At 41.1% G+C, this 12,907-nt stretch overlaps 1 long non-coding RNA gene across 2 annotated transcripts in view; it reads right to left on the reverse strand.

Moving 5' to 3' along the window:
- Nucleotides 1-4,013: 4,013 nt before the first annotated feature.
- Nucleotides 4,014-12,907, reverse strand: part of LOC137570543 (uncharacterized) — a 95,874-nt gene continuing 86,980 nt past the window's right edge. For both annotated transcript variants that reach the window (XR_011031081.1, XR_011031080.1), the window contains exon 5: nt 4,014-4,373. This is a non-coding gene — a long non-coding RNA (uncharacterized lncRNA). The remainder of the gene's footprint in view (nt 4,374-12,907) is intronic.

Here is a 12,907-nt window from a genome sequence, read left to right on the forward strand (position 1 = left end):
TTGCTTCTGTCAGTTTCTGTTTGGCTCTGGTGGACTATTTGTCTGCCTTACCTTCAGCTCCTATACCTTGCACCTTAAAGGCCTGGGTATAAGCGAAGTCGGGCAGGTGTTGTTTCCTCGCCTCGCGTTCAAGCAGGGACGCACCATACAGGGTGAAGACGGTGGAGTTAGATTGGGAAATAGGCCCTGTTCTGTGGGTGAATAGTCTGCCAAGCCTTACAGTTTCCTTAAAATTTTAATTTTAGACCAATCACAAGATTTTTTGTTTTTCCGATTTCCACATTTAATTTTCATTTTTTCCATTCTCTGAAGCAAAAAATGACTAATAATATACTCCTTGAAAATAGGAAATTGGAAAAATGGAAATTCGGAAAAATTAAAAGATCGGAATTCAGAATTTCCACGGAATCTGAAACGAGCATTTCCGACCATCCCTAGTTAATTGCGTATGGGCCTCCGATATTTAGCATTTAAACTGCAGATCATGGAATACTGTAAATAAATAAATACATAAATAAAAAAGACGGAAGATTTCCTCCAGAGAGTTTCCATGACAGCAGTTTTCACCATCGGCCTTCCATTCTACAAGACACCTGAGATTGGACTAAGTAGTCAGGCACTCCTCATATCAACAAATTGAGAGGGTTTTAATTTATCACAGATCTAATATACTTCAGCCTTGTCATCAGTCTATGGGAATTGACTTTGTATGGAACAATGAATAATGCTTACAATAAATAGCCTGCTGAGCATCTCAATTATATAGGAAATTTCAAGCATATAAATATCAAAGATAAAGACTGCCAGTACAGCATTTAACAGCCTTTATCTACAAAGAGAAGTCGAGAAAAGACAATCTGTTTATTAATCAGCAGTTCTGCAATAAAACTTTTTTTTCCGTAGAAGTCACTTGCCGCAGTATAGTAGTTTTTGAAATTACAGTATAAATTAATTGGAAACAAGTGTTCTCTGGCGTCTAGTTATTAAGACGTTTTCTAATTTATCCATGCAGGGCATATTCAACCTGACAAGTCATGTAGCGATTAAAAATTGGTATGCTTAAACAACAGTGTCAGAATTAGGATCAGTGACTGGTTTAACTCCCACTGACAAGGCAAGCTTGGTGAGTAACTTGTTTCCCGTCGGTAGGGAATCTTCAGCCTCACTGCATACTTCCAATAAGCACTGACAACTCACATTATGGCAGCATCCACAAGTCTCCCAAATGGGTCTGGAAGTGTTTTCTTAATGCTGAATTCTAAACAGGTGTCTTAATTCGTGCTAAATGAATTACAAAGGAACAGCGTCCTATTACTTTCAATTATCAGGAAATTTAAAAGCACTGTATGGTCGTATAGCAACCAATAAGATTTCAGCTTTTATCATCTCTGAGAATGGTAACACCTATGAAAGGTGACTTATGATTGGATTCTATGGATCACTGTACATAAGCATATCAAGCCTGGTTGAAGAAAATATGGTGCCTGGTGGAGGACAGTGAACCTGAACTACATAGGCTATCCTTAGCTGGTGAAACATTAGAGATATTAAGTGATCCATCAAATCTGGCCTGGAGGTGTACTGTGATATGCAAGAAGAGGGACCTTGAAACATCTGCAAAGGAGGATATATATATATGGTATATACTGTATATATATACCTGAAGGTGCATACACATGCACACTTTCCCCTAAATTTGTGTTGCTTACCAGGATCAAACTTGAATCTGCAAGGGACATTGAGGGGTCCTGCACCGACTTAGGCTGCTGGGGGGCATTATGATATGGTGGGGGGGGGGGCGGCATGTACCTTTGTTAACACTGCACAATTTATATCACTCCTGACAAAGCCCTTTAGGGTGAAACCTGTTGAGTGTATGTGTATATAATATGAGAAGCTTTTAAGTATCCTTAGTATCTCTGCTAACTTAGAGTTACCATACTGCTCACTGCTGTTTTTTGGCTGACAGTGTCACACTATAAATAGTATAGTGTATAGTATAGCTCACTAATGCTGTGTGTTCTGTTGAGTTATAAGTCACAAGAAGTTGGGTGATAGCAACAACCCCCCCTTGTACATTTACAAGCAACAAACTCCCCTTGTACATTTACAGGGATGGTGGGGTTTGACAAGGAACCCCTCCATCCCCTCTGATAAGTGTGACCTACCCGGCTAACTGGCCTACACTAAGCATTATTATAGTCCTATATGTATGACCTTGAGACATTTTAAATTATACTAATAAAATTATACTATTTATCTGTACAAATGGGGTTTTTCCAATCGGATGCAGTATTCCTGGAGTTTTTAGCCTTGTGTTTGCAGGGTCCTAATGCTGTACAGATGTATCACTGGGAAACAGCAGAACAACTCGTTCTGTGTCTTTGAAGAAAGGAGGTGGGAATAATGGTGCCAGGAGCAACAGAGTGATGCCAGAATACCTCTAGGGACACCAACTGGCTGTCTCATCTGAGAACAGTCTAGTATGTGTACAAGGCTTTAAGCCACTGTGAGGAGAAATACAATGGCCCCTTCAGCCACCAACCACTGACTCAAGCAATCATCAGGGACACTGGCATCACACTGCCCCAGCAGCCATTGGACCCATGCTCTCCTCCACCGCTGCCAGAGCCTCTCCACCACAGGGGCAACAGGGTACCTGATGTCCTGCACCCCACCACCACTGTGCCTGCAGCCCCACTGCTGTACATCAGCTGCTCCGACAGCCATTGGGACATTTGACCAGGCCACTAGCCAGCTGCAGCAATGCCCAGGGACTATCTCTCTCCTCTCTCTCTGCTCTGTCCTCACTTTCTCTCTCACTTTATCTTCCTCCTTTTCTCTTGCATCTTCTCTCGCATCTCTCTCCTCCCCAGGGTTGGAGGGGGGGGGGTGCATCTGATTCAAGTATCGCTGCAGAAGCGTTTGAGTGCCATATACGGCAGCGGATTACCCCCTCCAGTCCTTCTCCTGGGTCCTTCTGTAAGCTTCTATTCTTGCTATCTCTCTACACTTCTTTTCCCGGAATCCTGGGGGGCATCCAAATAGCTGCAGAGCTGTTGAGGGCTGCAGAGAAGGTAGCGCTCCACTCACATAGCACTGGATGCCTCCTCGGGACCTTCCACTATGTAACTATGTAACTAAGTATTATGTTCCATGCACTGTGTACTCACTACTAATGTAATGTACATTACTGCTTGTGTTTTGCTGTACCATCACCGACCCTGTATGTGCCAAAAATAATTCCGGGTACAACCCCCGTTGTACTTGGCGAAATAAATGATTCTGATTCTGATTCTGAACTGATAAAGAGACCACCACGATACTAGAAGGTAGAGCATATTCTGCAGCAGATGTCCAAACTCATTCTTTAAGATGTGTACACGGGCTATACTAAACTCAGCCGGGGCAGGCATTCATGGCTGCCGCAGCCAAGAACCCGGCTTCTGTACAGGTGTTCACAAGCTCCTTTTATGATCTGGAGTGCTGTATCTTTAAATAACAATGTCTCCCAGGTGCATTGTTCCCCTCTCCACCTCTCCTGTTGGAAGCCACTACATCACTCGCTGTGTCAGCATCCCTCCTCCCTTTTCCATAGCAACAGCATGTGTTGCTCTCTTATAGCAGAGTAAGGTGTCTGCCTAGCACTTGTGGGTGATAACCATTGTGCATATGTATGAACCTTCAGGCTGCTTACACACTAAGACGTTACAGGCGCACGTTAGTGCGCCTGTAACGCTCCCCCAACGCACAGCAATGTAATACAAGTGGGCTGTTCTGCCGAAAGTGCAGCATGCTACGGCGTTAGAGCGGCTATAGCCACGTTAGACTGTTTGCACATGCGCAGTGGGGGGTGAGAGGAGGCAGGGAGATGCTGCTACAGTAGCCGCGCACATGGCTACTTAATATTCACTGCACTGGCGGCCGCTGATTGGCCGGCGGGACCACGTGATGCGGAGTGTCTCGCTCCGCATCACGTGGTCCCGCCGGCCAATCAGCGCCACTCTGGGAGACCTTATACGGATAGAGCCGCCTACGCGGCTCACTCTACCGTCCTCTCCCGCACCACCATGCGTTGCATTAGGTGCACATTATGCGACCTTAACGTAGCACCTAACGCAATGTCTTGGTGTGCAAGTAGCCTTAGAGTAATCTAGGGGATAATGTCTGTGATAGATTCTTGAATTAAAAAAAAAAATTTCATTGTAGAAGTCCGATGCACACTCCAGATACACTGCGGACTTGTCTTTGATGGGGTTATTTAGCCTTATGTTCCCAATCAGGGTGCCAAAATAAATCTCTTGATTGCCGTTATTACTTTCCAGTGTATTCTTTTTGCCGCCCTGTTACGCCCTTGAAAGATGATCTACACTCTGAAATATATGTTTAGAAACAGTAAAATAGCATCAGTCACATTGTACACCCAGTGTAAAAGTATGCTCATACTTAAAAAGACACGGAAGCGGAAAAAAACATGATATAATGATTTGTACGTGTTGTACAGCTAAGAAATAAAACATTAGGAGCAGAGACATAAGTCTAATATTGTTTCCAGTACAGGAAGAGCTGTTAATATCTATGCAAAAGAGCCATTGAGCTCCAAGATTTTCAAAGTCGCAGAGAGCTCTGTCTGCTGAAGCTTATTATCTCAAGTGTCTGGCACTGCATTGTTTTTGCTCTGTAAAATCATTTAGAATGCTGAGTAGTGTGTAAACTGCAAATATTATTTAGAGAATGATGCAATGTTATAAAAAAACAATTATACAACTGAAAATGAAAATATGATATATATTTTATTTGCTACTAATGCTCTATTAATTATCCGTACTACACAACCAGTTCATTATATCATAATGTTTTTTTTCGCTTTAGTGTCTCTTTAAAAAGAAAAATCCATCTAGGACAAATTGACATATTGCAGAGTTTCAATAAACATTATTTTATGCACTTTCTCTACCTTTCTTAATAATTTATATTACTTTTTTTTATTACCTACATAATACTGTGGTAGGAGCACCAGTTAGATACAAGAGAATGCAAATGATCAGTCAATTATGGGAATCCCTTATGTGTTTATTATCCCTCTTCACTTAAATGACATACATAGTACTAAAAAGTCTATACGTTTGTTTGTTTCTTGTCCTTACGGTGTTTTAATTTCTTAGTCAATAATATGTATTTGTTATTTTTACAATTATCAGTTTATATAATTTGTGGGATGCGCTTATGTAGATTACATTGTCTTGCGCAATGCTACAGAAAAAACAAACAAAATAACATTAAATAACAACAATAATAAAGTTATTATTAGTCATAACACATCTTAGGGAAAATCCAGGCAATTTGATCAGATATTTGTTCCAATAATTACATCATATAAACTCAGATCCAGCTGTGAGGTGAGGCATAGTATAAATAAGTAGATCTTATAAGGAGAAGAAATACTAAACCGAGAGTAATAAAGCAGTGTTTATTCCTTAATTTTTTTTATACAAATATATAATAAAAATGGTAGAAGATAATAGAGACAGTCTGAGAAGGAACAAAAGGAATAGCAGTGGGGAGAATTTTTAGGTTGCCTGCAAACTCCTACCGCCACGCTGGTATCCTCAATAGATTCAGTTCCTAATTTTTCCAAAAGGGACAAGGAGATCATGTGATACATGTTTTAGTGATAGCTTTTGGTGAGAAAAACACTTACAGAGTCTGCAATATCTGTGATAGATAAAATTCATGTTTGTGGAAGGTAAGTAATGCATCAGTTGATTAAACATGTTACAAATATGAATGCTCATTCGAATTCTATGAAAGGTGACTTATGATCGGTTTCTATGGATCACTGTACATTGCGTGTAGGTCCAATCAAATAAGCATATCAAGCTTGGTTGAAAAAAATATGCTTCATCGTTACAGAAATTTATTGAGAATATCAATAGAAATGATTGGAGAATATCATTTACAGTGGATGTTAGTGTACACACTGTCAATTTTCTGGACTTAGAATTATACGTGGAGGACAGTGTTTTGAAGACTCGAACGTTCCACAAACCAGTGGATGTTAATAGTTATATTCTATATACCAGCTGTCATCTACCACGATGGCTCAACAATATTCCCAAGGGACAGTTCACGAGACTCCGCCGGAATTGTACAAACATATCGGACTATGACCGGGAAGCGGAGAATCTCGGGAACTGCCTCATGGACAAGGGATATCCAGAGGAATACGTTGATAAGTCCAGGATGGAGATTAGACGAAAGGAGAGGGAAAGTTTACTGGGTCCAAGGGTGGATCAAAATTGGGAACACAATGATTTCAGTGTTGTCCTGCAATACACGTCCCAATCGAATAAGGTTACAAACATTATACGTAAGCACTGGGATGTGTTGAAGGAGGACAAGATTATTGGGGACAAATTACCAAATACCCCTAAGGTGGTCTTTAAAAAGGCACCTAACATAGGACTCTCCATTGCCACGGCAGCCAATGAAAAAGGGGGGGTTGGTATTGATGAGGGAGGGAGGGGAAGATTGGGATTTACTAGATGTGGGATATGTCTTAATTGTAAGAGAACCAAGAACCCAGGTAGAATAATAGAAGTTCTGGCGCCAGACTCTATAAAATATAAGATCAAAGACCCTATAACATGCACTACGTGTGGAGTTATTTATTGTGTACAGTGCCCCTGTCATAAGAGGTATATAGGTAGGACCAAGAGGTCACTTCAGAGTAGGGTGGGTGAACACTTTAACAATATAAGAAAGAAGTGTGTGGAACACCCTTTGTCCAAACATTATACGGAAGAACACGGGGGGAGTCTAAAGGGAACGATATTTTTTGGCCTTGAAGTAGTTAAACATAATGGGAGAGGTGGGGACTATATAAAGAAAATGTCAAGAAACGAATCAAAATGGATTTTTCAGATGGACACCCTTATGCCTAAAGGTTTGAATAGCGAGATGGAGCTATTCGCCTTTTTTAGCAAATAGGTCTATAATTGGGAACTTTGGTATGGCAGTGGGTGAGTCGATTTCTTATCCCCTTTGCCCCCCTCCCTCTCTCCCCCCCCTACCCCCTCCTGGCCGCATACCCATTTCCCTCATGCTTCCCTCCTATCCCCATCCCCTATCCTTGGGCTGGTAACTATTTATTATTTATATGCGTATATTAAATGATTGTAAACTCTAATCCATACAACTGCTTACGTGTGTGGGGAATCTTAGTGAATATCGGCTCATTGGTGATGTGGAAGAAAAGATAATTGATGAAGAACAGCTAAATGGTGGTGAATGATTGTGTGTAAATATTGCAGAGAGCATTGGTCTGCAAACCAGGGTGTTGAGGGGAGTATGCATGTTGCTGTGTGTACACCTCATTTTTATTGATTTTTATGAACATGTTTTTTATTCATTTTTATGCCCGATCCATGGAGTGACCATATGCATATTTTATAAAGAATTTTAATTATATATTTTTTGACATGAGAAAGTAAATTAAGGCACAAACAGTAATATGCAGAAAAAGTGGAACTTGAACTTGGGAAGGAAATATTGAAACTGTTGCCAGGTACACTATGACCTATGACCCCATTAACCCTCTGGGCGATACAATTATATCGCCCAGGAGGTGGCACAGCACTATTTTTTAAAAATTTTTATTTTTTAAATCATGTAGCGAGCCCAGGGCTCGCTACATGATAGCCGCAGCGCAGCGGCATCCCCCCACCCACTCCGATCGCCTTCGGCAATCAGAGTAAGCAGGAAATCCCGTTCAGAACGGGATTTCCTGCTGGGCTTCCCCGGTCGCCATGGCGACGGGGCGGGATGACGTCACCGACGTCATGGACGTCGTGAGGTCGGAGGGAGTCCAGATCCACCCCTCAGCGCTGCCTGGCACTGATTGGCCAGGCTGCGCAAGGGGTCGGGGAGGGGGGGGACTGCACGGCACGGCGAGCGGCGGCGGATCGGCGGCGAGCGGCGGCGATCGGAAGTTACACGCAGCTAGCAAAGTGCTAGCTGCATGTAACAAAAAAAATTATGCAAATCGGCCCACCAGGGCCTGAGAAATCCTCCTGCACGATATACCCCGAGCTCAGCTCGGGATTATCGCTCAGGAGGTTAACATGGGGTCGGAAGATTGGATGATTGGTATAAAGGAAGTGATAATGAGTGCAGCCTCGGACTAGCAAAACCCTCCTGAAGAAGGCCAACGTCTATTGGCAGAAACGCGTTGAGGTTTCTCCCTTCTTTTAACTTTAATTTGCTTGGTGGAGACTGAGGACGAAGTGATATACCGCGTAAGCGCTTAGCGGATATTCACGGAGCAAGTTCCAGAGGTCTTTTGTTGAGTGGTGACGTCACCCATAAACACCAATAGGAACGTGAAGCCAGCTGGGCGGAAGTGCGGCGAGCGGAGCACTGTATTCTTCACACGGAAGTGACGCATGCCGCATTAGGCCAGCATGGAAGTACACGGAGAGAGCTGTGTAACAGCGGACGGTCCCAGCTTTGCGGATGATGGTAGGATTATCGGGAAGGACACTTAGATCTTGCAGGAACTTATACTGAACTGTAAGTGAACAAATCCTTAATATATAACTGGATCTATCAGCCCATTGATCCTCTGAAAGCGGGACACTGTTAGAAGAAATACTCATTAGGACTAACTCCTTTTTTGCATAAGGTCTTACATAGTTTATGTACATAGCACAGTGGGAACTCCATACCCCGAATTTTGAAGCTGTCTAGTCTCTTTTTTTAGAAGGGCCCTTCTATAGTGTGCATGTAGAGGTGGTGTGGAGTGGATGAATGAATTGCGGGTGGTTTAAGTTGTTTTTATTCTGTGAGTTTGATATTGTTGAATAAAGAAAGACCTATTATACTCTTAGCGCGTGTTAGACTCATACATACCTCTGAAAAAAATATGGTGCCTGGCGGAAGGCAGTAAATGTGAACTACTTAGGCTCTCCTTAGCTGTGGAAAAATAAGAGATATTAAGTGATCCATCAAATCTGGCCTGGAGGTGTGCTGTGATATGCAAGAAGAGGGACCTTGAAACATGTGCAAAAGAGTATATACACATACTCACTTTCCCCTAAATTTGTGTTGCTCACCAGGATCAAACTTGAACCTGCAAGGGACATTGAGGGGTCCTGCACTGACTTAGGCTTCTGAGGGGCATTATGATATGGTGGGGCCTACATGTACTTTTGTTAACACTGCACAATTTATATAACTCCTGACAAAGCACTTTAGGGTGAAACCTGTTGAGTGTTTGTTTATATAATATGGGAAACTGTTAAGTATCCTTAGTATCTCTGATACTCATTTGGATTCGGATATCCTTAGTATCTCTGACTCATTCGGATTCTGTGGAAATTAAATTTCCACATTTTCGATTGGAAATTGATATTTCTGATCGGAACTTGGAAATCAGAAAACGGAATTCGGATTTCTGCATAAATACCACATTACCGCAACTCGATAATTTTAGCCCAACCACAGAACTTGGAAGCATTGGACAATTAGAGAATGCAGAGTCAAGAAGTAAGTATTTAGGCAATCAGGGGACGCAAAAAATGACCCAAAAAAACCTCCTCGGAAATCGGAAAACAGAAATCAGATTTCTGCGGAAATACTGTTTTACTGCAATGTTGTCATTTTAGCCCAATCACATTCAGGAAGCAATTAGAGAATGCAGAGTAAACTCGGAAGTATTTGGCCAATCAGAGAATGAAGGGAGGGATTAGGGATGCACACAATTTGACTTCCTCTTCGGTGTCTTGGTTTCATTGAGTGCAGGACATCAGTCATCACATGACCCGCTGCCACCAACAGTTTACTCGATGGCTTGCGCTGCTGTTGTCATTGGAGACCAGGAGGCTGAAGAGGAAGTTGGATTGTGTGCATCCCTTCCACCACCAGATAAGTGAGTCACTTTACCCCCTCACTCTGCTGTGCTCTCTCCATCATGGGGGACATGTAGGAAGCACATGTGCAGAGGAAGACCTGCAGTGGGGTGGGGCAGAGGGGGATTGTCACATAATTTTTTCAAACACCAGGCACATTTGTAACCATATAATTTTCTATTTTTGGGCGGAGGGAGAGTGGGGGGAGCTTGGGGACTCTACAGCCAATTTTGTAGGTATACACAGAAGGATCCGCAAACCGACCATTGGTTGAAAAAAGCTGGTATTCTTTATTCAGGAATTCCACATGACAAGTGCATAAAACCACAAGGTTCAACTGACGCATGTCGGGCTTACAATCTGCCCTTAGTCACAATTTTGTAGGGGAGCCCAGTGATTTCTAGTTGCGCCCCTAATCAGATTCACTGTTCCTGTCCATGATGTTGCTGTGGAGTAGTGTGAACTGAGCCCAACAGGATATATAGTTTTCCCTTTTACATTCACGTTTTAGCATCCTAATATCTGATTTGCTTTGAGTGTGTTACTACTCCCAAATAAACACTGTATTTTAAAGACTGTCAGACAGTGAAGAAAACACTTTAACTGTAGTTTAATTTTAGTCTATTGATATAAATCATACACATCAATCATAATGTTTTAAATCGGAATCAAAGGACTTAATGCATTAATTTCCTTTTTTGAATAATCATGGTATGCTCAAAATCCTACAAGACATGTTAATCGCAGCCAAGGATTTGTAATGTATCAACAGGTCAATAGTTCAGTAGCAGAAGAAACCATAAGTTGATTGGACAGTAATTAAAAGAATCAATTCTTATCCTACCAGATATGTCCAGTCTTATTAACACATTTCCAGATTTCTTACTCAGTGAACTAGTCAAGATTAAAGGATTTGCTAATATGGTTGAATTGAGTATACTTCCAAACTGACTAAGCAGCTCTGAGCACAAATGAGTTCATTTAACATTGACAGTGAAAGATTGATTTTGCACGGAATGAGTTACCTAAGGTATTCATCATTTTCCTCTGCTTCTGTGCACAAGATGGAGATCTACTTCTCCGCTGTTCTGATTGTAATAGGACTTCTTACTGAGCACCTTTATTTTACAGCCATGATTGCAGACTAGTGTTCTTTTAATTTAGACATTTTTACCCTCCTAGTTAGACCTTCTAGAACAACCTCTTTAAAATCACTTTGGCTATCTTAAAAGCCTCTGTATGGTGTAATGATTCATTACATGACTTGCTCAAATCAACCACATTGCTTTAAATTATAATGCAGAAAGATTGCTAATTACTGAAATGAAAGTTCAGCTACGCAGCGCTCGCTTTGATTTGCCGGGAAAGAAATTGACCAGAATGGACAGAAAAGAATAGTAGTCTTGAATTTAAACTATAATAATTACTGAAATATTTCTGCACTATAAAGTAACAGGGAAAAAAATGTATCATTCGGTAGGCTATGAGACTCTTTTTTTATTTTAAAGGGTGATCTCTCCAAGGTACCATTCTGCATAGAAATACTTAAAAGAAATGGTTGTGCTTTTTCTAGAGGCATTTCTACCGGCTTTTAGTTAAAAGAACAAGCGTTCTCCTGATTATTATATTATTACTATTTTCCGATCCCAGAGTACCTTTGTTCTTTGAAGACTGGTGCTTGATCATTACAAAATGTCACATGATGTCATAAAAATAATACATGAAAAGAAAAATTATAATCTGAAGTTTCATGTTTTAGTTCAATGTGTCCGTGTATGAGCAAGGATCTTCTATTAGCTCTACAAGACTAGTAATATTTTTACCTTATGACCTTATCTTGGACATTTGACTGCATTTCTGGGAATGAGATAGCAAGCAGAGGCATAATTACTTGGGGAGAAGACCCTCGCAGGAGGGCCCGTGGATGGTGAAGTCATGATGTCATACCCTTCCTATCTTCAATACAGGACCTCTTCAGAGCTCATTCTGTAGGCTCCAATGTTAGGCATGCAGAGCAGGGAAGCAAGTATAATTATAGCTACTTCTGGGTGCTGCCTGCCCGGCTCTCTTGGAAGGTGACATATGGGGAAGAGGAAGGTGACATGGTGGCCACTCTTTAAATGAAGTAGGGTGGAGGAGGCATCAAAAAAAGTTGTACAGTAGCAATCAATAAATAATAATAATAATAATAAAAAGTCTCCTCCAAGTAAGGACAAATGCCTATATATGAGGTAAAAGGTAATTTATTGGTCAGACACTTAAATATTTATGTATAATTACTTTTTATGATAAATTTATCTACATGTGTACATATATACTGATATCGCTGTTCTTTTAAGTTTCATTTCATTTTTATCATTCAAACAACTTGTTAATAGGGTACCTGTATTATTTTCCTTGCAGACACTTGTTTTTACTAATCTGAGGAAGTGGACTGTGATTTTACGAAACACGTTATCTTTTTAGTGTCTGACCAATAAATTACCTTTTACCTCATGTATAGACGTTTGTCCTTACTTGGAGGAGCCTTTCTTTTTTTAATATTATTTAATGATTGCTACTGAACAACTTTTCTGGGTGAACCTCCTCCACCTGACTCCACTAGTCCAACAGCCCCCCGTTTCACTGGAGGAACAATCAGCTTTAAGTTTTTTAAACTTTTTAGGTTTTTTTAAACTTTCCTGGAGCTGAAAGTTCCTGACAGTTAACAGTTGCAGTAAGCATAATGTGCAATGCGTTTTTTCCCTGTGTTGAGTAGCATTCCTGCAGCCAAAGTCATTGTTTTGGTACAGAGGGGCTGTTTTATCAAGAAAATAGGAACACAAGCGGCTCACCTGCCAAGAGAAATTATTCAGAATCCTTGTTTCATTTTGCATTTTGAGTTTTTAGCTGTGAAGGGAATGTTGATAGTAACTCTGTTGTTAGGTTTTGTGCTCACCAGATGCAGCTGCAAATGAGTAATTGATAGTTACTTAAAGAGAATCTGTATTGTTAAAATC

This window comes from Hyperolius riggenbachi, chromosome 4 (assembly GCF_040937935.1).
Source record: "Hyperolius riggenbachi isolate aHypRig1 chromosome 4, aHypRig1.pri, whole genome shotgun sequence".
NCBI classification, from domain to species: domain Eukaryota; kingdom Metazoa; phylum Chordata; class Amphibia; order Anura; family Hyperoliidae; genus Hyperolius; species Hyperolius riggenbachi.